Source organism: Dicentrarchus labrax, unplaced genomic scaffold, assembly GCF_905237075.1.
Source record: "Dicentrarchus labrax unplaced genomic scaffold, dlabrax2021, whole genome shotgun sequence".
NCBI classification, from domain to species: domain Eukaryota; kingdom Metazoa; phylum Chordata; class Actinopteri; family Moronidae; genus Dicentrarchus; species Dicentrarchus labrax.
The window spans coordinates 2,180,163-2,206,272 of NW_026136723.1; the positions used below are offsets into that span (position 1 = coordinate 2,180,163).

A 26,110-nucleotide genomic window follows, 5' to 3' on the forward strand; every position below is an offset into this window, starting at 1 on the left:
GTTGTTCTCCAAACTTTCATCAGAGACACAAACAGGCAGCAAATGCAACCAGCTAGTCAGCACATATAAAACCACTTCAAAACAGTCAGTTAACCAGTTAAACTTAAAATAATTATAAGTTAAACCTTAAAGCTGGTCACTCTAACCAAAAGTTTAAAGTCAAAGCAGAGCTCAAACAGTCGTACCAAAAGTACAACCTTAACGTTTCATCAAAAAATCAGTCATCCAACCGACTTTAGACCAAAAGTTTTCCGTCTGTATCTGAGCAGTCAGGCGGTTAACGTGAAGAAGGTCAGTCAAACTCAAAATAAAGACTTTTAAACTTTTAAAATAAAACATAGAAACCAGCCAACCACCAAGTCAGCTGCCAACCCCAAAGGTTGGGTGGCCTTTTATATCCAGAGATGGGTTTGATGGATTTAAAAATCAACCTGAAAACCAGTCATTTAAACCCTAAACTAGTCATCAACAAAATAAAAGAGTCAAGGAAGAATGAAAGTGAGTCAACCTCGTTCTAAAATCTTTCAGTAAACCTGAAAATCTTCAGGTTAAATCTTAATGTTGTGAGCAGTGGGTGACGTATCCGGGTTCTGTATTGGCCAAAAAAGTCTGATCCAGTCCTTTATTTGAGATGTGGCTGAGAGAACCAGGTGAGATCCTCCATTTGGAGAAGCTTTGATTCAAGATTGCAGTGTTTGATAAGGAAGACCTCCCTCAGGAGATGATGGAGGTCTGAGACGGTGTCATATCGGAACAAACAGATGTTTAACATTAAAGCTTTTATCGGCCGATACCGATGACGTACCGATATCATTGTGCATCGCTACGAAATAAATACCTCAAAATGAGCTCAGCAGACCTAAAAATCAGTTTGTAAACTTCAAAATCAGTCAGTCAAATAAAGGAAATCCCTCAGGCAGCGGGACGAGTCAACCAGTCAGTCAGGTGAACAGCTGATCCCGGCCAGGTTAAAAAATATAAATCAAACCCCCCAAACATCCTGTAGAAACCCAGTCAGTCAGATCTGGATCAGCTCCTCGCTCTCATTGTTGAGTCTCACCAGCAGGCCGAGCCGCTTGACCAAAACCTCCACTGAATGAAGGCTTTGTCCACATGGAGAGCAGTGTGTGTGTGTGTGTGTGTGTGTGTGTGTGTGTGTGTGTGTGTGTGTGTGTGTGTGTGTGTGTGTGTGTGAGAAAGTAAAGTGTGTGAAAGAGAGAGGGACAAAGGGAACAAAATAGAGTGAAAAAGAGACAGCAAGACAAAGAAACAGAGAGAGAGTTTGGTGTTTCTCAGTGTGGAGCTTAAACAAGCAGTACAGGATGTGCAGCCAAACTATTTTCTCTGCTTGGCTGCAGCTTCTCAGTGTATGTGTGTGTGTGTGTGTGTGTGTGTGTGTGTGTGTGTGTGTGTGTGTGTGTGTGTGTGTGTGTGTGTGTGTGTCGTTGGATATGGGGGGGTAGTGGTGACGGGTGCTGATGGGATGTCACTTGTTCTCTTTACTATCACAAGTGGGAGGGACACACAACCACACAACCACACTTACAGCTGATGATACACAGCATGCACACATGTAGCAGTCACACGCAACACACTTAAAGGCCAATCATCCACTAACACAGTTTCCTGAAGAGTTTTCAGTCTCAGAGAGGAAACAGCTCACCTGGAACACCTTCAGTACACTGTCAGAGTTTTTGTTTTTCTCTCCAAGACACAGTTTGTGAGCGTAAAAAAACTCCACACACAAGTATTTTATACATATATAGTGATCTACTGTGTGCATATAGCATATATACACATTGTATATGTCTACATTGATGGATTTTATTAAAACTGGACTACTAACAGCTGAAAATCTGACTTTTTAAATCCCATTGGTGGCACATGTTCCCAGCGGACAGCAGAGAGGTCTGGGGTTGAATTCCCAGTAGCAGTACCTCCTCTCAGGTGGGAACAGGGTCCTGAATGTACTTTTTAACTTGTCTGTCAATGGGAAAGTAAACCTCACCAGCCATAAAACTGCCTCGTTTCAATGCGAGTGAGCTTCATATTTTAGCCAGGATCTCGGTGGCTTAACACCGGGAATGTGACGCCACGTCTCCAGCGGCAGACCGAGGGCCTCACGCAAGAACATTTTCATATTCTTACCTTAACTTTCAGACTGTTTTTTCAACGTAATGCGTAATCGTTGGTTTCACTCATGAAAATGGTTGGAAGAGTAGAAAGAAGAACTTTACGCTCTCTGGGATCATTTGTAACAGCGTCAGCAGTGGAATTAAAGGACCTGCTGAAGCCAAGCAGTGGGAGAAAATAACGAGTGCTGTCAGTTTCACCTGAGGGTCGTACTGCTGCTGAAATCAATCAAAGCAACGGGAAGTCTTCATCACAGAGGCTGAGGAAAGAATACGAGCTACAGTAGGTGGTGATGCATTGTCGGGCATTGCAACAGAGGATGTTCCGCTGGACAGCGACCTGAAGACAACCCTGAGTCCATCAATAGCCAGTTTAAATTATTGATCGTATCATTAGGCTGTGTGATACATTTACTAACTGTATTATAATTCAAACTGTACAGTCAAACAGGATGGTGGCAACTTAATTATGAAGTGTAATTTAAGTTAAATAAACTTAAATAAATCTGGTTTTACAGTGTAGGAAACACAAGATGGCTTTACAATAACTCAGTGTACAGAACAGCATTGTGTGTTTGAATAACAGCAGAGTCCTACGAGCTGTCTCGACTTCGTCAATTGTGAAGAAAAATTCTAAAGAAAATTCAAAATGAGAGAAAACTGGTGAACAGTTTTTCCTAAATCAATCGTACAAACCACAAACAAATATATTCATATGAGGTTCCTGCATGAGGCCCAGACTAACCAAATATAGTATTAAATAAGCTTTGATTTGATTGGCTGTCACGTATCAGTTGCCTAACCTCAACCGTATAACCGCGATCTTTCATTGACCTTAAACTGTTTCTGGCTGTTTTCCAGGAGTTCTGATAAATGTGTGAAAAACGTTGCATGAAGCTCCAGATGAAGCTCTGCCGCCGAGCTGCTAGTACTAGCACAACACACCTAACTCGGGTTGCATTGTGGGTAATGTAGGCAGCACTGTCTGCAGACTCCTGTTCATAATGTTTGACCTGCAGGAACATTTGGGAGGTTTGCTGTAATTACAGTTATTTTATTGATGTATTTTTTTTACTTTTTGGAGCAAATTTTATTAGATTTTATAAAAACACTTCTTGATTTATTCTGTGTGTGTGTGTGGGGGGGGGGGGGGTATTTATCTCAACAGACAACAGGAAAAGAAACTTGACATCTACCTGTCGAAGCGGCTGCTCTGTGCAAAATAGAACAGAGTGAAAATGAAAAGAAATAAGAAAGTGAGCGTGTCAGGCTTCAGGTTGGCGTGTGAGCGATGAAAAGGCCGACGTTTGTCACCAGAAATTATTGATGTACAAACAAATAGACGCTGCGGGAGGACGCGGAGTTTGGGAGGCTTTTGAAAGAAGAATCAAAGAGGAGGGAGAGAATGAGGGAGGGAGAGAGAGAGGGAGGGAAATAAATGGGTGAAGATTATGAGACAAAAGCAGGAGAAAAGCGATGGAAAGAAGAGATGAAGAGGAGAAAGTTGGAGGAGAGAGGAGGAAAAAATGGAGGGAGAATTATGAAAAGGAATCCTCTCCTTATTTCTCTTTTCACTCTTTTTCTCTCCTCACCTGTTCTTCATCTTTTATTTTTCTACCCGCTCTCTCTCTCTCTCTCTCTCTCTCTCTCTCTCTCCTCCTTCCCTCTTTCTTTATTCCTCCCTTCCTGCTTTTCTTTCTGGCTCTTCCTTCTCCACCTCCTCTCTCCTCTTTCTTTCCATTTCCCATCCTTCCAATCTCCATCTCCTCTTCCTCTTTATCCCTCTGCTACTCTTCTTCCTCTTTCCTTCAATTTTCCTTTTCTTCCTCCGTTTTCCTCTCTTATTCTTCCTTTTCTCCGTTTACTCCTCTTCTCTCCCTTTTCACCTCCTGCTGTACCTTTCTCTCCCTCCTCCACTTCCATCCCTGCCACCTCTCCTCTCTCCCCTCCATTATCCCCTCTTTCCTATTCACCTCCTTCATCCTTTACTTCCTTCCCTCCTCTTCTTTTCAGCCGTTTTTCCAGCCAAACTTTTCTTCTTTGCCACCATCTGTTCTCCCTTTCTCTCTCTCTCTTTCTCCATCGCTCCTTCCTTCTCTCCCCTCCTCCCTCGCCACCACTCTTCTGCTTTACTCCTCCACTCATCCTTCTCCTCATCCTCGTATCTCCTCTTTCCATCTCTCTTCTCGCAGCCTCTTTTCATTTTCTTTCGCTCTCCTCTCCGCTCAGCCGGCCTGTTGAATGAACGAATGAATAAAAACGATGTGCAGCCATGTTTCTGCAGACTCAACCTCCCTTTTCTTTCTCTCTTTTCTCTACTCCTTTGTTTGCTTTTCTTTCCTCTTTCTTTCACTCCTCGTTCTCGTGGGTTTTTTAAAGCAGATAGCGGCGTTTTCTTGAATAAAACTGCCTTTTATTCCTCTTTATGTCACAAAATTTGACAATTTTCAAGCAGAAAACCAATTTACTCTTCATAATATTTCCAGATTTTTCTCCTTTCTTTGAGATGAAAACCATCACGGGACCCTGAACAGGAAAAACAGAAAGATTATAATAAAAACATTGATCCATAAACATGTGAAATCTGATCAGAAATGTTCATTAGATTCAGTTCGGAGCCTCTAATAACGTGGATTCGATCACTATCAATCAAACTGCATTTGATTTAGCCTTGACTGGCTGTTTCTTGTGTTTGTAGCTGGAGCAATAATGTCGGTAATAACCCAGAGTGGGGCTGAAAATGTGCCTAAATCAATAATCTATAATCATCAATATCTAAAGCGGCTCACAAGAGTCTGTTTCTGTGTCTCACAAAGACAAAGACTGAGGCAGACAGACTGAAATTGGTGTTTTTTGGTTGCTACTCCAATCATTTGGGAGAAATAAAACACACACACTTTCTCTCACACACACACACACTCTCTCTCTCTCTCTCTCACACACACACACACACACACACACACACACACACACACTCACAGATATTGTAGTCCACAGTTTGAAGGAGTGTTTAGCAGATTTTTTTTTTTTTTTCATTCTGTTTTTTGGGCAGGACGAGCGGGGTAGCGCTCTCTCCCTCCAGCGACCATGGGACTCGGCGCGTTGCCATGGAAACAGCCCAAACTGCACCGGAGGAGTGATTGAGAGGGAGAGAGAGGGGGAGAGAGGTAGACAGAGACGGACAGAAAAGAGAGAGACAGGGAGAGAGAGATATTTTGCTCCGAGAAGAAGGCCTTCTGATGGCGACTGTTGTTCTTCTCCACTCAATGTGAACAGTTTAGTGTGTGTGTGTGTGTGTGTGTGTGTGTGTGTGAGTGTGTGTGAGTGTGTGAGGTTGAAGAATGAGGCTAGACAGAGCGAAGAGAGAAAGAAATGCAGGTGTGTTACTGTCTGCATTTGTGTGATTTTATTTGTGTGTGTCCTGTCTGGTTTTTTTAGGGGTGTGTGTGTGTGTGTGTGTGTGTACTGTATATGCCGGCATGTGTGTTTCTGGTTAAGTTGCTTGTTAGCATGTAGTTATATACATGCATTGTTGTATGTGTGTGTGGGCGATTGTTTGTGACAATTGTGCGCATGTACGTGCACATGTAGCACTCCTTCGGTATCCAGTTTAATTTGTTGCTCTGTGTGTGTGTGTGTGTGTGTGTGTGTGTGTGTGTGTGTGTGTGTGTGTGTGTGTGTGTGTGTGTGTGTGTGTGCGTGCGTGCGTGTGTGCTCCTCCCTGGGCCAGTATCAGTGGTAAGCTGTGATTCAGGCTGTGAAAACACTGATTTGGCAGCCAGAGCGTCTTCCTCCATCTTCGACCGGCTCGTCCAACAAAAATCCATCTCTTATTAACTGACGCTTTATTACAAAGGAAAGTGCGTCCGTGTGTGTGTGTGTTTGAGGGTTGCTGTCCTTAAATCCGGAGTTCAGGAAGGAGGCGTGTCTCCTGGTGGAGTCTTGCAGGTTTTTCATGATTGATTTATAAAATGTCAGCTGGAAAAGGTTCCTCCAGCCGAATGTTCAGTTTTTGTGAGCTGGAACGGTTCACAAGAACGTCTTTATCCTGAAACACAGAGGGTGTGTGTCTTTGAAGTCTGAATGGAGCGAAGGCGGCATGTGTTTTAAGGAAGGGGGTGTGATCGTGAGTGTTAGCGAGCAATTCAAGAGGAGCCACTTTTGTCTTAAAAACTGGTCACTTTACCTGAATGTCAGTGACTCTTAGAGATGTAGAAGTGGCTGAAAACTCAGTTTGGGCTTAAATATTTGGTTCATGCTGTAGATCAGTGGTTCACAACCTGGGGGTTACCAAAGCTTCATGAGGGGGTTGCGGGGCCTTCTTGATTTTAAGGTGTCCTACACAACTTCAGAAATACACACAGTAGGTCTATGTCTTAGCATTTTGTTCACTTCTGTGAAGAAATGTAAAGTAAACCTAAAAATAATTTTTAAAAATACATAATACAGATTTGAATTGTATAAAAAGTTCCCTAAATAGAAAATAATCTGCTCAAAATTCATTAAAATCTATCTTTTGGGTACATTGTACAATTATTCTAAATATAGAGTGAAATATATAATATGCCACTTAGTACGGGGTCATCAGTTCACTCAGTGATAGAAAAGGTGTCCCTTAAGTAAAAAGGTTGGGAACCACTGCTCTAGATAATCCTTTTTGCCAAGATATTTTCATTGTGACACTATAGAGAACACAAGATACTGTAAGAAACTATACAAGCCTTAGAGTGCAGCGACCACCTATCATATTCAGATTGTCTGATTGTGTTAGATTTCCAATAGCGAGGTGCTGCTCTGCTCAAAAAAGGCAATAAAATCCCCCAAAATACCCACTATGATTGAGCTGTGTGAGGTTCACCCGCCTGAGGTGTGGTTATATTTAGGCATAGTAAGGACTTGTGGTTAGGTTTAAGTGAAAGATCAAGTTTGGGTGAAAGTAAGTACTCTGTTAAGGTTAGAGAATAATGGTGGTTAGAAAGAATGTAGACTGCTCAAGTGTTAAAATCCCACATCCTCTCTGTTAGAGTTGATTTTTCTTTACTGAAGATACCGAGGATGCAGTTCTTCTGGACCTGATGGGGGCAGCACGTACACCTACAAATATTCTAGTTAACTGCCACAGGAAGAAGCGCACCTGTACAGGTGATTTTGCTCGCAAAGCTTTCGTGCACAGTGCAGCCGTCATCAATTCTCTGCCCTAATTTTTATCCCTAATCTCTATTTTTTACTGTGGTATCTCATTGGGTATCGCGAATCATAGAATTTCTCTGGTATTTGCATCCACTACTAGATTTCTGGTATTGTGACATCCCTACTCCCTGCGCACACCCCATCACTTGACTAATTCATACGGCCATTAAAGGGCACTAGTACTTGATATACCATATGTTGTGTTTTAGGGCAGTGGTTTACAACGTCTTTGGTGTCAATTGATACACATCAGGACCCGTATTTAATAAGATGTAGTCTCTCAGTCTGTTAGGATTTTGTTATTCCAGCGGGTCCCCAAAGTTTTCCATGCCAAGGCCCCTAAAACAGCATTATCTTACAGCCAGGGCCCCTCTTTTTGCTAGATGTCTTCAAAAATCCATCGACAATATTGGGGCAAACACAAAGAAAACAAAATGGGTCGGTTCTTTTTAAAAACGTGTCCATTTTTGTGACTTGTGAAGAAAGCTAGCTAGTGCTAAATTTCAGGATCAGCTTTGTGGCAGACGGAGACCGTTGACTTTAAATGTATTTATTTTATATTTTCCCTCATCTTGTGGTGGCCCCCTCTTTAAAAAACACTGGTTTGGACTTTCGATTGGCAGATTAACAGTGAAAAGTCATTCTTATCCTTTCTATCACTGGGCTAACGTCTGCTCAATTTAAAATAGTGAAATTAAAATATTCCACATTTTTCTGTGGACCCCCTGGAACCCCCCCTAGGACCCCTGCTTTCAGGCTCTTGATGAAATGATGGAATGATGCTGCTGTCGTTCTTGGGAGAACGGTCTCTCTGGAGGAGCCAGAAAAAGTACCGACACAGAAAGTACACTGGGGGGAGAAGAGCTCGGATTGCTTTATCTATTTATGAAATTACCAATGGATTACCACAGCAGATTGATTAGGAAATTGGCCCCACTGCCCCATAAAACGAAGACGCATCAGCAATTTATTTGTCAATTGTTGGGATGTCCGTCAATCGTCGTCTTTATCAGCGGATGACTTTATCGATTTTAATCTTAAAGTAGGTCTGTGACACCAGATTTCATAGACTATATGTAGTAAAACACAGTTATTAGATTATCGGGCTGTTTGCAGGCAGATGATCACAATTATGAAAACAGCACGAGCCAATCATCTCAATATCCAGCACATACAAATAATACACAGTTAAAGCTCAGCAAAGAAAGAAAGGAACGGACTCTCGAGGAGCAAAACGCAGCTGAAATTTCCTTTTTACATTTTTATTTTAATCGGTAGCAACAGTCCACACATTCAGGCTCTACCTTCCTCAGTGTGTGTGTCTCATATCGGTGATTATACTGACCCATAGACTACCCTTCAATCATCAATCAAAGCCTTCACCAGCTATAATCTGTAATTTTCCACATGTTTAAGCTCCAGCAAAGATGACAAAGCATCTGGAGTCACATGTCAGACGTTGTTTAACCACACTGAAGCATATAACGATGATTTATTTTTATTAAACTGTGTGTATTTCAACCGTACTTTTATTTTTCATAACAAAATTATAATTGGTTAAGATGGTAGGAAGACAGATGTCTGGACAGAGAGAAGAAGAAGTTCAATTTTCTGGCAATTAAAAAGACATTTAATGACATTTCTGAGCCAAATCAAGTCCTTTTCTTGACATAAATGTTTTGCTTGTGGCCAGATTACAAATCAAATAGGCAGTGCCCTTTCTTTATAGAAAGAAATTATTAAATGAATCTTCAATAACTTGTGGCATTCACTGAAAAATTCTAGTATTTATTCTCACACAAAGACATACTCTCCTCCTAAAAAAAATCTTTTTAAACACAGAGACATGACCTCACGGAAAAGCTCATTCTGACTCGGCTGCAGCGCATCTTTAGAAAACGATGAGATTTCTTAAAAAACATTTGTAATTGAACCACATCAGGCGCGCTGACGTGTGTCCGCTGTTCAAATGCACAGATGCCTGCCAGCAGCTTTTTTGGACGGAGAATAAACCGCAGTGAAAAACCACACAGTTTGACGAACTTGTACACACTCATTATTGGCTGGTTCATTAGGTCATGCACATGTGTTTCACTCTGTGTTTGTGTGTGTGTGTGTGTGTGTGTGTTGCTCAACATTATTCGGCGGACTCGAGGAAGAATTCGTGGTTTTTGCACTCCCACATACAGTAAACAGCAGTCCGTCTCGTTGCATAAGACCTTCGAAAGTTCATCTGGTTTCGATGAAAATTTTCCAACCTCAAAATATCCTCACCTGCCAGCTTTGAGACGTGTGCTTCTTTTTCTTCTCTCTCTTTCTTGGAAACTGCTTTTTACACTTGAGCCAGTGCAGTAATCCTGAAATATGTGTCGTCTTATGCGTTTTAAATGATGCTGCCACAGGAATTTACTACTTAAATTCCAAGTGACACAGTAATTTGAGAACATAATTTTTTACCAATAGAAACATGATGTTTAGTCAGCGCAGACAGTTTTATTGATCATTAATGTCAAGTCAATTATAAACCTTAATGTTACTTAAAACATCTCAGATGGATTCACATGGGTTAACCTAGTCCAAGAGCTTTAAGGTGACAATGAAAAACTCCCCCTGAAAACATAGTTAAAAAAATGTTAGAATTATGTGATAATAACATAATCAGTATGTGTTATTTCCAACTTCTGGTACTGCATGAGATCAATTTTAGAGAGAAATGAGATTTTGGTGTAAAACAGAAGACGATGAAAAAACATTTATAACACGGTCTGGGTGAATACTCGATTCTGATTGGCTGCAGGGTGTCCATTAATTCCTGATGTAGGACATCTACTAAGTAGTTCCAGTGAAATTGTCTGTTCACTGTTCTAAATTAATGTGCTGAGATAAATTGAATGAAAACAAAATCTGAACATCTCATGAATATATCTCACAACACTGAGTGGAGTCCTTCCGTGGCTCATCCTCTGATCACCACAGATCCTCCCACATCCCGTCCGTTATTCAGCTCGCTACTTCAGGCTGTGGCCGTTAGCAGACAAAGCCTATCGTTCGTGAAATATTGATTTGGGGACACTGACATGCCTGGATAGCTCAGGTGTTACCAGGGAAACAAAGTTATGGCTTGTAAAAACCTTTAGATTTTGATTGCAAAATGATAACTAGAGTCCAGATTCAAGACGTTTTTCTATTGTCTCTGACTTTGCCTTGCCTCGTTGGTATTTGCACTCTGACTTGGCTATTGGTCTCGCCAGATATTATAGTTGGTCTTGACTGAGTCCTGCTATAAATGTTGTTCTCCTTGAAAATAAAATCAGTGATAAGGTGCTCTTGTTCAGCAATCGGGTATTTGTTTAATTCAAAATCCATTGAGAACGGTCACTGACATCAGCCAATTTTGACCATTAAATATCACTTGCAATCGTCTGCCAAAACTCATCTCATTGGCTATGGCTAAAGCAATCAAATTTTTCTGTCTCGGTCTTGACTTGGTATTGACTCGTCCTGGTCTTGGACTTGTCTTGAACTCGACAAAGGTGTTCTTGACTACAGCACATAGCAGGAAAAGCACCAGTTTATTAGTGAGCAGACAAACTTCACAACAAGCTGACAGTGTTTACATGCTCATTGTTTACATGCAACATCAGAAACCTGGTTATTTATATCCGTGTATATATGATTCTAACAGTATCCAGTTTCTTGCAGCTTGATTTCTCACCATCTCAGTCACTATGTTCTGTACCGATAGAGAATGCTTAGAAAACCAGGATCAGGTTTTTACATGTCACAGTATCCAGTATTCCAGGTAGCACATTCATGTAGGTCTTGACCGAGTCCTGCAATAAATGTTGATGTTGTTTTTCCTGAAGTAACTTCCTCCTTCAAAAAACAAACCAATCTTGAAGCACGCTTGTTCAGCAAACAGGTATTGGTTGAATTCAAACTCCATCTAGAATGGTTGTTGACATCGGCCACTACTGACCAATATATATCACTTGCAATCGTATGCCTGGCTGCTGAAACTCATCTCATTGGCTATGGCAAAAGCATTCTTTATTTTCTAACTCAGTCTTGACTTGGACTCAAACCTCTTTGATATCGACTAGTCCTGGTCTTGAACTTGACTTGAACGTGACAAAGGTGGTCTTTACGACAGCAATTGCTGGAAAAGCACCAGTTTATTAGTGAGTAGACACACTTCACAACAAGCTGACAGTGTTTACATGCTCATTGTTTACATGCAACATTGGAAACCTGGTTATTTATATCCGTGTATACATGATTCTAACAGTATCCAGTTTCTTGTGGCTTGATTTCTCACCATCTCAGTCACTATGTTCTGTACCGACAGAGAAAACCAGGATCAGGTCATGCCACATTATCTGGGTATTCCAGGTAGCATATTCATGTTTCCCAAAACCAGTTTATACTGTTTAAATACACAACACATAACCAGGATACTCCAGAAACCCAATCATAATGTACACACACTCAGTCATAGGGTTGGGTTCTGATTTTCCTCCTCAGACAACAAAAGCATATTAGAGTGCACAGCTCAAGTGTAAAGGACCACCAAGATGCATGGCGATCAGATCTCTCCAACCACTTGCCGAGCTGGTTTGGCCAGAAATCTTTTGTGGTGTAAACGGTAATGCGTCCTGGGCCAACTGACGTCCTGTAAGTACACACAAAACACTATTTGGTTCACTGTTATGTAAATGACATGTTAAGGCTTACTGACCCCTTAAGATAAACAGCAGGTGACTGGTTAACTAGTAATTGCAATATTCCAAGAGTTATAAATCGCACAATCTTGTTGTTGAGTGAGGAGAAACTGTATAAACTTTGTGAAACGCTGCCTACGACATATTCCTAATTATTATAACTCCAGTTACTTCCAAATGTTAAATCCTAAACCTAATTAAATAGAGAATTCTATCAAACCACAACCCCACATATTATCACATTATAACCAACAGTTGCCTATTTACTTAAAACATGACCATCCCATTGGAGTTGTGTCTAATATGCGATCTCTTTTTTTGGTTTGGTCTCCACCAACTCCTGAGAAAAATATCTGACTCTTTAGTTACTAAATGTTCAACTTTCTAACTGTGTCTGTCTGATGTTTGGTGCTAGGCAGGAAGTCTGCAGTGCGTTTATCAGTAGGGTTGTTCCGATACCGAAACCAGGATCAAAAATGCCTCTGATACAGCCTAAAATACTGGATTGAGTATTGGCGAGTATGTGAGTGTACGCACATACAATATCACAACATTTGTTAGCCCCAACCAATCTCACTACCCGTGCAAAAACCTAACCAACCTAAACCAATGAAGGCAACAAGTACTAACCAATCTGAGTCAGACTAGGATGGGATTATGTGCACTGTGCTGCTAGTGGCTACTACTGTTTTAAAGTACTGAAGAAGAGTTTCTGATTTCTGATTTCTGATGGCCAGAGCTATCTAAATGTCAGCTGTTACAAAGGGTCAGAACATAGAACAATGATAGCAATCATGCAGGGTTAGTAGTATACAGCTGTTGAAAAATAATATATATTTTTACCGCATTTATATCAGATTGGTACTCGGTAGGGATGGGGGCGATCCGATCCCATATCGGTATCGGGACCGATACCAGCGTAATTCTCATATCGGAATTTCCCGATCCAACCTGCGCAGATTTCCGATATCCATGAGCCATGTCTGCACTTTAACGTTGTCTGCTGAAATGACTCCACGGGTGATTCCTGCCGGCCAGTCGGAAGTGAAAAAATGTGGATCAGTGCATCCCTAGTACTCTGTATCGGCTGATGCGCAAAGTTCAGGTATAGGAATCATATTGTGAAGGGGAAAATGGTATCGGAAAATCTCGAATTGTCTTGTTTGATGAAAGTACTGCGATCAGGAAAGTAAATGTGCTGAAACACTAGGAATAAAACGAGGTTAAAAAGCTCTGTAGAGTTGCAAAGTTGAGTAATATCTTTCTGTGAGTTCAGTAAATTGGCCCCTTGATGTTCCACGTCATTTGATCCATTGTTGATTACAAAGACATACATTTGTGTAGCTTATTTTTCTAAATATTCATAAGTTAAAACGTCTGTAATGAGAAAGTTCTGTTGTTGTTAAGAGTCTTACATGGAAATTGTGACTAAACAAGATTATATAAAGAAAGTAAAAACATCTGTTTTTGATTGGAAGGGGATCCTTTTTGTCCCTCCTTCGAGGAATTCAGAGAAATTCTGTTGTTTTTCGAACTCCAACATCTGTAAAGTCATCGGCCTTTCATTGGTTGTCAAACACAAACTCATTGTTAGTTGTGGATGGAATAATGTCACAATATGAATAATAAGTTTTGACTCATCACTTCCTGTTTGCAGAGGCAAAACAAGCAAACATGTATCTGAGTGTGTCTCAGCTCAGTTCTCAGCTGCAGGCGTTGTAATTCAGTCTGATCAAATATTTGCAACTGTGCATTAAAATTTTACATGAAACTTAAAACTTAATCAACATGACTTTTTCACCCCGGTGTTGCTTCTGCAGTGTACAGAACCTCTGTGGAGTCTCAACAGTTGTTCTTTGTTTTCTGAGCCCACTGAGGCTCCGACCTTTGACCTCCTCATTGTTGGTTGTTGGTAAAGTTGTTTGCTTGAGAGGTTCATCCTGCTGTTGCACTCATGGCGTATTTAGCGGCTCGGGAAAAGAGCTCCAAAGGTAAAGTGGCGATTTGTGGAGTGACCTCGACATGCTTTTAGATTCGGCTCCGATATAAAGACAGTCAACATCAAATAAATTCTGCTATATTAACTTCACTTTTGCTCCTAATGAAATCACTATTTTCTCCCTTCAATATTAAAGTAATTTGTTTCAGGGCCAGCAGCTATTAATTTTTTGCCATTTCCTCGGGGCTTGGTGTGACATTTCTGAACAAATGATAATTAGCCGTACTGTACAATTTAGTTTGAGAAAAAGGCTGGAAAAATATTGCGGTCTTCAGGCGCGACCTTGCTCTTTCTCCCTGTCCGCCTCTGGATGTAAACACCTCCTATTACACAGCATTCTGGTGCTACGAACCGGTTGTTAAACCTATTTAAAGCTAATCCATAGCAGACGTACTTAGCATCACTCTGTCCACACTGAATCATACCAGACTCTACCTGTGTTACTTATTTGACATTTTAAAAAAATCCTTTCTTACTCTTGTTTCCCTTGAACTCTCCTCTATAGTAATAATTGTTTTAGAATAGGTTGCAGGTAAATGTACAGTCTATGTTGTGAGTATCAATGTGACTACTGTAGGTCAAGTCGCTCAAGAGAAACACTGTTGTATTTCTTGTATTTCTTCAATGGAAGAGGTCGTTCTGGACGTAGCGTTTCTTTTGACACTGAAGAGTGAGGTGAGAAAAGGTTTTAGTATCATTTTGAGGAGAATTTTTTAGGCCCTGACACACCAAACTGACGTCAAACAACTAGCGGTGACAAAAGGGGGCATTGCCTGTGTCTCGCCCAAAAGGTCCCACCAGAACACAGCACACAGACTACAGCAAATGGCCGATTAGCACGTACGTTCTGCACATGTGCGAGAGGCAATAACCCTCCGTACCAGCAGGTGGCGGTAGTCTGCATTCATGAAAGAACACCAGAAGATGTAGATATAACCAACTTCAGCCCAATGGATGGAGGTTATTATGCTTGTTAGTAAAGAATCCGACAATCCTTTCGTGCTCTCATGACGAAGTTGTTCGCAGCTTTTTCTCACTTCCATTTCTCTTAGTGAACTGATTCGCTTGAGCTAAACAGCTAATCAGAGTGAACTCTCTCACCGATGGTTTCCACCAGTGAATCAACATGCTCAGTCAGACAGACTAAGACTAAGTTCACTGTTTGGGTTCATTGTACAGTTTTGAATATAATATGAAATATCCATAAAATATGTCACTTGGTCAGTTTCATAAATAATTCCTTAAAGGAAAAAGGTTGGGAACCACTGATATAGAGGAATGAAAACAAACACACCGATATGGCCCAGAAACACAACTCCAGATCTCTAAGGAGACAAGAAAACCTCCAAAATCCTCAGTGAGAGAGAGAGAGAGAGAGAGAGACATGTTAAAAACAATTTAAACATGAAAAAGAATACAAATAAGTATTCATTAAGGTAACTTGGGTGAAATAACTTTCCAACCAACTCCATACAGTTAATTGAACTTAAATAAGTATAAATTATTATATCAGTCTTATGCAGCATTTCTCCAAACTTATTTAACTTATGTAAGTGTATCTAAAAAAAAGTAAGACATCTTTATACAAATGTTACGATTTAAGTTGAATTTACTATTACTAAAAAATTATTACATTACGTGTCAGAACAGCTGACACTGTAATGAATCATCAAAATTAAATCAATTAATTTAATGTGGCTAAATTAATCTGTTACTGCTGTAATCAAGTTGTTAACTACAGCCTACTTTATGTGAGTAACATCAAATCTTTGTATTTTGGGGGATCATTAAGAATTAAAACAAAAAATGAAAACAAAAACAGCGACACTTACATTTTTGTAATGATATATAATCAACTTAAAGAAAATGAGTCCATGGAACAAACTGGATTTAATCACAAACACCTAAAATACACCACAAGTGTAAGTTCACTGAAACAATGTGAGTTACTTCAACCATTCATTTCTGATTTGGGTTTAATTCATGGGAATGAGATTATTATTATTTATGGGAATTATTCAACTACGCTGTTAAAAAAATTATAATTATAAAACATATAAAGAACGTTATAACAGTGAGAACATACAAGACCCTTATTGATAGACAAACACCTCCTGACACCAGAACCTGGTTACCGTAGTTACCGACCGAATGCTTGAAACAGTTTCTGCGATCAAAGTCACATCCTGTACGTTTGTCCTGTTATCCACAGGAGGCAGAAAAAAACCAAAACAACCAATAAGGCCCGGACCGGCAGCCTCCCTCACTCAGCAGCACTTCTTATCAGCCGCCGTCAGAGCGACAAAACGCACGTTTATTGATGGAAAAAGGTTCCCAGCCATCTTGTTTGGAGTGTGTGAGTTAGTGTGTGGAGCCTATAACTCACCCGCCATCTTGTTTAGTGTGTGTGTGTGTGTGTGTGAGAGAGAGAGAGAGAGTTTTTGGCCGTAGCCGTGGTCTGTCTGTGTGTGTGTGTGTGTGTGTGTGTGTGTGTGTGTGTGTGTGTGTGTGTGTGTGTGTGTGTTTGTGTGTACATTTCAGCGTGAGCGAGTACGAGGAGTCGGCGCTGTAAAGCTGCTCGTCCTGCCGCAGCCAATGTCAACAGCCGAGCGCATAACTTCCCATGAGCCTTTTCCCCTAGAAGGTAACTGGAAGGCTGCTGCGCTGGTCCGGCTCACTCTCACTGTCTGTGTGTGTGTGTGTGTGTGTGTGTGTGTGTGTGTGTGGAGGAGGCGTGTGTGTGTTTTTACACCCATTCGTTAGTGTGTCTCCATGCTGGGTGTGTGTGTGTGTGTGTGTTTGTGTGTCTTTACATGCATGCTGTTGTCTTGCTGGTTTGTACTCATGGGGGCATTTCTTCACGCTGTGTGTGTGTTTTGGTTTTAATGCACGTGCACACACAGCATGAAGCCACACACACACACACACACACACACACACACACACACCACTGTGACAGCGTGCTCACCAGTATATGCACAGTGTGTGTTTTTGTGTATAAAAAGGAGCACATACCAGCACAGGTAGTGTGTGTGTGTGTGTTGGTTCAGTGTGTTTGTGTTTAGTGTTTAGTGTGTGTGAGTGTGTGTGTGTGTGTGTGTGTGTGTGTGTGTGTGTGTGTGTGTGTGTGTGTGTGTGTAGCGCAGTAGAGCAGAGTGGCGGGTCTAATGCGATTACGTCCCTTGTCTCCGTGCAGAACTGATAAGGTATTAGAGGGCGGGCCGTGATGAGATTTAAATTAATTCAGCCTCCATTCAAATTCACCATGAGATGAGCTGCTCCATTATTTGGCCTTCCAGCCCAACACTTCTCCCTCCTTCCATCCCTTCTTTCTCTCCCTTTTTCTCCCCCGTCTCTTCCTTCCTTCCTCCTCTTTCTTTTACTCCTCTTTCAATCCATCTCGTGACAAAACCTCCTTCCTCCCCCTCCCCGCTTTGACTCTCCCCTTAATCCTCCGTTCCTCTCCTCCTGCTTGAGTAATCTTCTCCCTCCCTTCTTTTCTTCCCCATCCCTCTTTTCCTTTTACTCCTCTTTTACTTTATCTCGTGACATACAGTACCTCCCCTCCTCCCCTCCTCCCCTCTCTCTACTTTCTCCCTTCAATCCAATTTTATCCAGTCGCTTTCCTTCCCTCCCTTCTGCTTTCCTCCTCTCCTCATTCCTTCCTTCCCTCCCTCCTTCCTTCACACCTCCATTCCTCTCATCCATCTGAATCCAATCCTCCTTCCCTCCCTCTTTCTTCCCCCCATTCCTTCCTCCTTCCCTCCTGATACAGTCCAGCCTTCTTCTTTACCTCCATTCCTCGCCTTTGTCCATCCTTCATACTTCCTTCCAATCCTTCCTTCTCCTTCATTTCCTTTCCTCCATCCCTCCCTCCTCCATTCCCTCTGTCCCTTCTTTCGCTCCTTTCTTTCTTTCTTTTTTACCTCCTTCCTCCCTCCTTTTTTCCTCTCCTCATTCCTTCTTCCTGCATCTGAAAACCATCTTATCCTTCCTTCACTCTTTCTTGTAGTTCTCCTCCCTTCTTACCTCCATCCCTCTCTCCTATCTGAATCACCTCGTTCCTCCATTACCTCCTTCTTCCTTTCTTTTTCTCACCTTTTTATTGTCCCTGTTCTCGTGTCTCAGTTGTCCCTCCCTTCCCTCTTCCTCTCCTCTTTCCTTACCTCCTCCCCTCTTTTCCTCCCTTATCCCCTCCTGCCCGCTCTCCACCTACCCAACCAATCCCTTTCCTTCTTTCCTTTCTCCGTCTTTCTTTCCTCTCCTCATTCCTTCCTCCTGCATCTGAAAATCCCTCCGTTCCCTTCCTATATCTAAAAACCAATATATCCTTCCTTCATTCTTCCTTTTAGTCCTCCTCCCCCTCTTCCCTCCCTTCCCTCCCTCCTTCCTCCCTCTTTTTTCCTCTCCTCATTCTTTATTCCTGCATCCCTCCATTCCTTCACTGCATCTGAAAACCATCTTTCTCTCCTTCATTCCATCATTCTCTTTTAGTCCTCCTCCCCTCTTACCTCACCCCTCTCTCCTATCTGAGTCACCTCTTTCCTCGTTCCTTCATCACCTCCTTCTTCCCATCTTTTTCTCTCCTTTTTAATCCTTTGATTCCTGTTCTCAGTTCTCCCTCCATCCTCCCTTCTTAATTTCTCTCCTACCGAAACCATCTCCTCCTCCCCTCTTTACCTCCCTTATCTCCTCCTCCCTGTGTCCTCCTATCTTCCTTCCTTCCTCCCTTCCTTCCTTCCTTCTTAACTTCTCTCCTACCTAAATCACCTCTTCCTCTCCTCTTTTCTTACCTCCTCCCCTCTTTTCCTCCCTTATCTCCTCCTGCCTGTGTCCACCCACCCAATCCCTTCCTTTCCTCCTTGCTTCCTTCCTCCCCCTCCTTCCACTGGTGTAGCTCTTCTTTAACAAAACATTTAACCAAATGGAGTAAAGCTTAGCTTATTAGAATGGGCAGCTTAACAAGTGTGTGTGTGTGTGTGTGTGTGTGTGTGTGTGTGTGTGTGTGTGTGTGTGTGTGTGTGTTTGAGCATCCCTGCCTGCTTCCTGTTGCTTGTGCATATTAACGTGTACATGCTTGTGTTTCTCAGTGCCTCCCTGTGTGTGTGTGTGTGTGTGTGTGTGTGTGTGTGTGTGTGTGTGTGTGTGTGTGTGTGTGATTAAAACCAGCCACCGTTCAGGGCCGTCCTCCGCTGTGTGCAACCTGCCGTTTTCAGCCAGAATTACAGAAACTGCTCAGTAAATAAAGTCAGTCAGCGAGTCTCAGCAACAGCCGGCGACGCCGCTCCGCGTTAGAAGAGACTCAGCAGGTTGTTGTACATATTTTTTAATTTTTTTTACAGCTTCAGTGAAAATATTCCAAATGATTTTATCAGGAATTTGGCTCATAGTGATCGACCGTTGGCTTTTATTTCAGCAGACGGGTCAGAGGTCGCAGGGCCTGCAGGGTAGGCGGGTTCGGCGTCTGGCTCAAGGACGCTCGGCAGGGACCGACAAGCGGTTTAAAGCAGCCGTTGAACCTTTGACCCTCCAACATCAGTGTTCATTCTTGCCTCGAAATGAGTTTTCCCCCAAATTTCGGCTTAATTTAGGAGGGATTGGCTGCGGCAATTAGTAAATGACTCAATTTGCATATTCATAATCACTTTATTTTGATTAAAATAGCTGCAGCAAGCCCAAACCACAAGAGCACACGTGAGGAAACCCTCACAAACCTCCAACCCCCCGAGCGGCTGGAGCACCGGAATCCAGGCGGCAGAAAAACCCGAAACAGCTCATCAGCACAAACACCTGGAAATTAAACATTTCCAGAGCGGGTTAACTGTTGGAGAACAACCAGATACTGCAAGAACACAAACTGTGCTTTCAGAGAACGTTTGCCTCATTAACCCGAACCCCACGGACCCATCAACAGGAGTCATGACAAACACTTTAACTTTATTTCACTTTTCTTTTAACACGTGTGTGAACGATTCACAGGATTTTTCCATTTGATCGAACAGTGCGGTCGTTACAAACACGGTGTTCTGGGTTTGAATATTTCACTCAGTTTAAGAGACAGAGGATTATATGCACATAATTAAAAACAGTGTTAGTTGGGGGGGCATTAAGGGGACGTGATGCTTGTGGCTGAAAGAGTGATTTTAACACCAGGCTGAACACTCACTGCCCTCTCTGGTTGAACCTTTCTACTCTGATCCACCTCTCACCATCACTGACACACAGTTAAAAATCAAAGTCCACTTACAATGAAGGCACAGAGAGCCCAACTTGCCTTCCACCAGTTGTTTCTTTCACCTTTCGAGTTTTTGTTCTTTTTAAGTACATGTTTGCTGGCCCATGATGGCTACCCTGTGTACCCTGCTTTCCCTCTGAGTGCTGGTTGTTTGAGTCCTCAGAAACGTGTCCTTCTTGGCATGTTTGTTGCTGTTTACAAGGTTAAGTATCAGAAGGCAATCTCAGCTTTTAAGCCAACGTGAACAAGAAGTCAAAGGAACTGAGATTCCATGACAACTCCATCTGCTGAGCAGCGGCTCCCCCAGATGGGGCCACAGAAAATCTCTGGATGTGACTGACAGTTGAAAGCAGCTGGCTATTTAAGATGAAAATAACAACAATATACAATGTACAATATGTCATTTGTTTCACATCAAAGCAAGAACAAAAGACTAAGTTTGATGAGATGGTGAAGCAGCGTGGGATCATGGGAGTTGTTGTCTTCACCACCATTGGTGTCAATGCAGTCAGCTTTGACACCAGGTTAGGTTAGGTTAGGATTCCTTCAGTGTTCATGGTTCAGGAGGTTTCTACCGGGAGCCCAATTATCCACAGAGGTCTCCTCCTCTCCAAAACAAACAGACCAGCTGATTAAAACCACTAAACACACTGAATAAATGTCAGTTCCACCTTAAAAATCACTGCTTCTCCCACGCTGTTGGACAGACAAAGGACGTTTTTGAGTTTTTATCTGCGTTGCTGAAAACATTCATTCTACTAATAGAACTCACATACAGCCCGTTGTGTCTGAATGTTTGAGTTTAGTTACTCTTTGAGGTGGCCTTTAAGTGACACAAATAAATGACATTTGTTCAGAGATGGCGGAGAGCGATGTCTGACTCTCTCTCACTCTACAATCTCTGAGTCCCCCCCCCGGCCTGTACAGACGTTTCCTCACACATATTTACAGGTGTGATGCAGGTCTGTCTGTCATTCATGACTCCGTCCTTTTATTGTGAAGCTTGTAAAAAATAAAACCACACACGTGTTTTTTCTTTGCTTTTATTCCAAATCAGGCCAGAAGGTGCATGTTCAAAGCCACCTGTTCAGGAAATGAAGTCATCCGTATTGATCATCCTCTCTGTGCGCCCCCCTGCAGATGTGAACTGGGCAGTTTACGTTACAGGACAGTAAAAATCTCACCAAGTGGCCCTTTAATGGCGGCGTTCCCCGCAGAGCACAATCTGACCCAGCTGCGTTAGGTTTCTTATTCCACCTTAACAGGGTGTCCACAGCTGCAGCAGTGGTTCTCATTTGGTGAAGTGGAGTTTGGTTATAATGATTGTTCGGAAACATTAAGAGTTTCCGACTGAGACCTGAACATGTTCAGTCTGGTTTGGTAGAGAAGTCCAACAGTCTGGTTTCCACAACAGACCCAAAACAATCAGCGTGTTAAAGAACCTGCAGAACACATTCAGTGATTTTAGTAAAGAGGTAAAAAAGCTTTTTTGTTTGTAGTAGATCTGAAATAATTAGTAGATCAGCAGAAAAATGATATTCTCATAATCAATTAAAGGTCCAGTGTGTAACATTTAGGAGGATCTATTGGCAGAAATGGAATATAATATTCATAGGTACGTTTCCATTCGTGTATAATCACTTGAATCTCTCCCCAATGCGTAGAACGGGAGGGTGAGGCGAGGGGGTTGTAATCTGCAACTACACCGCTAGATGCCACTAAATCCTACACGCTGGTCCTTTAATAGTTTGGGTTTTTCAAGCTGAATTTCCAGAACATGCCCTCGTTTCAGATCAATTTGTTGCTTTTCTTTCTAGTATGTGATTGTAACTGAATATTTTGAGCTTTTGGACTGTTGGTCGAACAAAATGAAGACATAACCTTGGACTAGAGTTACAATACAATGCAGTTACAATGGCCATCACCATCAATATTTCATAGAAGAAATTATTTTGATCAAGAAAACGGATTGGCTGCAGGTACCGAGTATTTTGATTATTGCTTTCAACCGTCTCTCAATGCCTTCTTCAGGAGTCAGTGCAAAAGAAGAGGTTGTTCATATTGACACCAGGACATTTTTGGAGCATCTTGAAATATTTCTGACTGTAGAGGAAGAGATAAATGTCAATAAAAGCATTCTGGCAGTAATAACACGAAAAAAAGATCATCTAAATTATATTCCAGAGTAGTGACGAATCTTCAAATTAAAAAAAATCTTATCAGATTGTTCGTATATAAGAGGGAGTTTTAATATAACATTGAGTATCGAAAACTACCTAAAGTTACAGCAATGTGTGTATTCGTTAATCTTGTTGATTTACTGTTTGATCATATCTCTGTATTTTTCTACTGGTTTCAAGTAAATTGTCTAAAAGAACAATGTGCAAGCGTCAGGGATAAGAAAACACTTATCAAAAAGAAGCATCTTAAGTCTGTGTGATTGTATAAAAAGTTACCTAAACAGGAAGTAATCTGCTAAGAATTCATCCAAATCCCTCGTTTTACACAAACTTCCTGCAGTTACTGAGTTCACTGTTTGGGTTCAATGTACAGTTTTGAATATAAGATGAAATATCAATAAAATATGTCACTGAGTCAGTTTAATAAATGATAGAAAAGAGTTTATATTCAGTGTACAAAAACAGGAATATTCCTTAAAATAATGGCTTCCAAACCTCAGGGAATTGTTTTAGGGAATTGTGTCCAGCCCTATATTTTCATAATAATGAACTTCCTTATTACATTTATATATCTGTGTGTATCTGTGTCGGGCCTCCTGTTATCAGACGGGGCTGCAGGAGCTTGGGCGGGAGGAGCAGCCTGTTAGAATAAAATGTAACGGGGATAAAACTGAGTGGAAAAGAGCAAATGTGTGCGCGTGTTGTGTCACCGACCTCGTGTTTCTCAATTTGTCTTCTTGTTCGCCTGCTCCTCCCTGTTTCCCTCAGCCCTCCTCACAATCCTCTCCCTCCCTGCTTCCTAATCGCTCTCCTCTCTTCCCTCCTGCGGTCCCAGCTCACACCTCCAAATCTAAATAAGATGCAGCTCCATGCCCCGCTCGCCGGTGATTATTTATTCTCCTTTCATTTTCTTTATTTAACCTTGATTTCCCCTGGTTAGTTGTTTAAGATTGAGTGGGGAGCACAGAGAGGGTCTTCCACTGGAGCACTCAGGTTGGAGCCCCCCTGTATGGGCAAACCTCGTTGCTTAAGGGCCCTTCAGCAAGGCAGTGAATGTCTGCTTTGACCTGCGCAAGACCAGGGTTAGAAAAGGGAGAATTTTGTCCTGTTTGTGGACGTGGTTCTGAGGAAAGCAGCAGCACATTTTGGCTACAGGGAACAAAATCTTTATAATAATGAATAAAAAATTAAATGTGAGGGAGAGGCAGAGAGAAAAAGCTTTTTCAGGAATCAATGCAATCAGAGCATCGGCAATATCCGATTGATTCACACACGAATTAACAATATTCAGAATATTTCAGCATGGAGTAATCCTAATATTACCATGGAAACAGGGCGCAGGCAGACAGCAGAGCCCAACAGTAAACAAGATAAGGTGTGTGCGTGTCTCGGCATCTCGGCTAATCTCGGGCGCGCATCTCTCTCAGGTTTCTCATAAGTGAGATAAGAGCTTGTCCAAGTTATTGCCAATGAGGTGATACGTTCACATACAGCCAATCAAATCTAAAAGTACCTGAATGTCCTCGGGGCAATAATTGGATGTTGCTGCAAACTTGTTGAGAAATGAGTGTAAAAGTTATTTCTGAGAATATAACGTCACTGTTGTTCCGCAGTGTAAATGTGTGTTTGTATTTTAAATGACCGACGAGGTCGTGAATCTGCACGAACCCGCGAAAGCTCTTAAAAAAATAAAAGATGATTTTGATCAGAGATGAGTTTTCCTGAATAATTGTAGGATCGTTTTATACAATTCTCTGTCTGTAATGTGTAATTTTTCAATTTCAAACAATCATAAAGAATCAAAAGGCTTCTTTTTTGACTGACTCAGTGTTTTCTTTTCCCTGACGCTTGACCATTGTTCTCGTGGCTCGTTGGTTTTAACTACAAACTGTTGTAATGCACCCTTTCAAATCAAGAGGGCCTTGCGACCCCCCGTGAAGCTTTGATGACCCCTAGTGGGGGTCCACACAGAGAACAGTTAGTGGTAGGAGAGAAGTAACACTTTTTATTTTAAAATGAGCTTCCTCTCCAGTATCAAATGGAGCCTTTGCTGAATGCCTCTCCTTGTTTGTTTAACAGACGATTTCCTCAAATCCGTGGATTATGTTCAGTGCTTATGTGTTTTTAAAATCATTTCTACAGTATCCACACATGGCAATGTGCTGTGGTTAAGCTTTGGCTTCTGAAACTTGGTTAAGTTTCTTGTTACTTGTTAATAAAGAACGCACGGCTTCCTCGTTTAAAGCGGTTCATGTTGCATTTTTCTACGTGTAACTCTACAGCAACTGTTTCATCTGAGTAATTTACCGCTTTTTGCCTTCATCGAGCAAAGATTTTAAAAAGCCTCCGATGCGATGAACATGCACATACAATATTTAACAATGGGCTTTTGTTGAAAACGATAACTTTTTGTCATATTTATATATTATCTATAACGCTGAGCATCTCGAGCTGCTGGATCACGTTTAAATTTAAAGACGTTAGATGGTTTATAACAGCTCTGACTGGGTCACTGAGAGGCGAGATATTTAAGTCTTAAAGCCCCAAAAACCACAAAGTAGCTTCCTCTAACCTGTGCAGTTTTAATCAGGCTCTTAAGCTGCAGCCGGTAACGTTTATAAAAAATAACTTTATGTCATATTTGCTGAAACTTTCACTCCAACCTGAGAGTTGAGGAAGCAGGTTGTTTCACAGATTATCTGTCTCATGTTCTTCTGTCAGGATACACTTAAAGTTTAAGCAAATATGACAAAAAGTTATTTTTATAAAAACTACCTACTGCAGCTTTAAGTCAGAAAAAAAATCATCCAGGTGATTTAACTCACATTCTTTCTTCTTCCTGTCTTGTGTACATCGTCCATAAGCAGTGACCCGCTTCAGATCCAGACCCCCAGCGTCGTAAAAAAAGCGGCTATAAAAGACTTTGTGGAAATAGAGTAACGTGAAAGAATAAATCTGGTCTGGAGGCAAAGCACTGTGACTGATAAAAGTTTATTAGAAGTCTTTTTGTGGAGTCCTGAGCTTCTTTTTTTTTCCTCAGCAGGGCTCCCTCCTCAACCGGCTACAGAATTTTTTCTTGGCAGGCCGTAAAGGCCCTCTGAGGCAGCATTACAGCCCATGTGACAGTAAAACCCTCCACAGAAACCAATACTAATGGAATTCTCTCCGGCGAGGTGGCCCATCCTGCCTATTCAGAGGAAGAGGAGGAAGCCTTTTCTTTTTCACCCCCACCTCACCGCGAAAGAATGCATTACACCCCCAGCGGCGCTTTTATGCGCACAAGTACCATCGCTGGACGGTTATTTACATTTACATTTGCATTTGAGGCAGTTTTATCCGGAGCGGCTCACAATGAGAGCGGCGGCAGATGAAACTCCTCCAACAGCGACAGAACAAATAAGCAGCAGGAAGGAAACAGCCAGTGATATTCCTGTAGTCCCGGAGCGAGGGTGTCAGAGGGAAGTCCTGCGTAAAGAAGAGAAGCAACCAGAGACGGATGGGTGCGTTTGTTTTAGATGATGATAGCAAACCTGATTGAGTGAATGTAGACGATATGGAGGAATGAACCGCAGTCTGTTTTCCATCTGAAAAGAGACCTTTTTGTCCTGAATTCAGCCTCCCAGGCAGAGTTTTCTCTCAGCTTATGTGCTGCG

General features: G+C 41.8%; 1 protein-coding gene across 2 annotated transcripts in view; it reads left to right on the top strand.

The window, feature by feature from the left end:
* Positions 1-26,110, top strand: part of LOC127357975 (zinc fingers and homeoboxes protein 2) — a 122,691-nt gene that overhangs the window by 58,163 nt on the left and 38,418 nt on the right. Inside the window, exon 1 of one of the 2 annotated variants that reach the window (XM_051390692.1) lies at positions 25,702-25,957. The exons of the other annotated variant lie outside the window; for it this stretch is intronic. The gene's annotated coding sequence lies outside the window, so the exon portion shown is untranslated. Of the gene's footprint in view, positions 1-25,701; positions 25,958-26,110 lie in introns of those variants that run through there. 2 annotated transcript variants of the gene reach the window in all.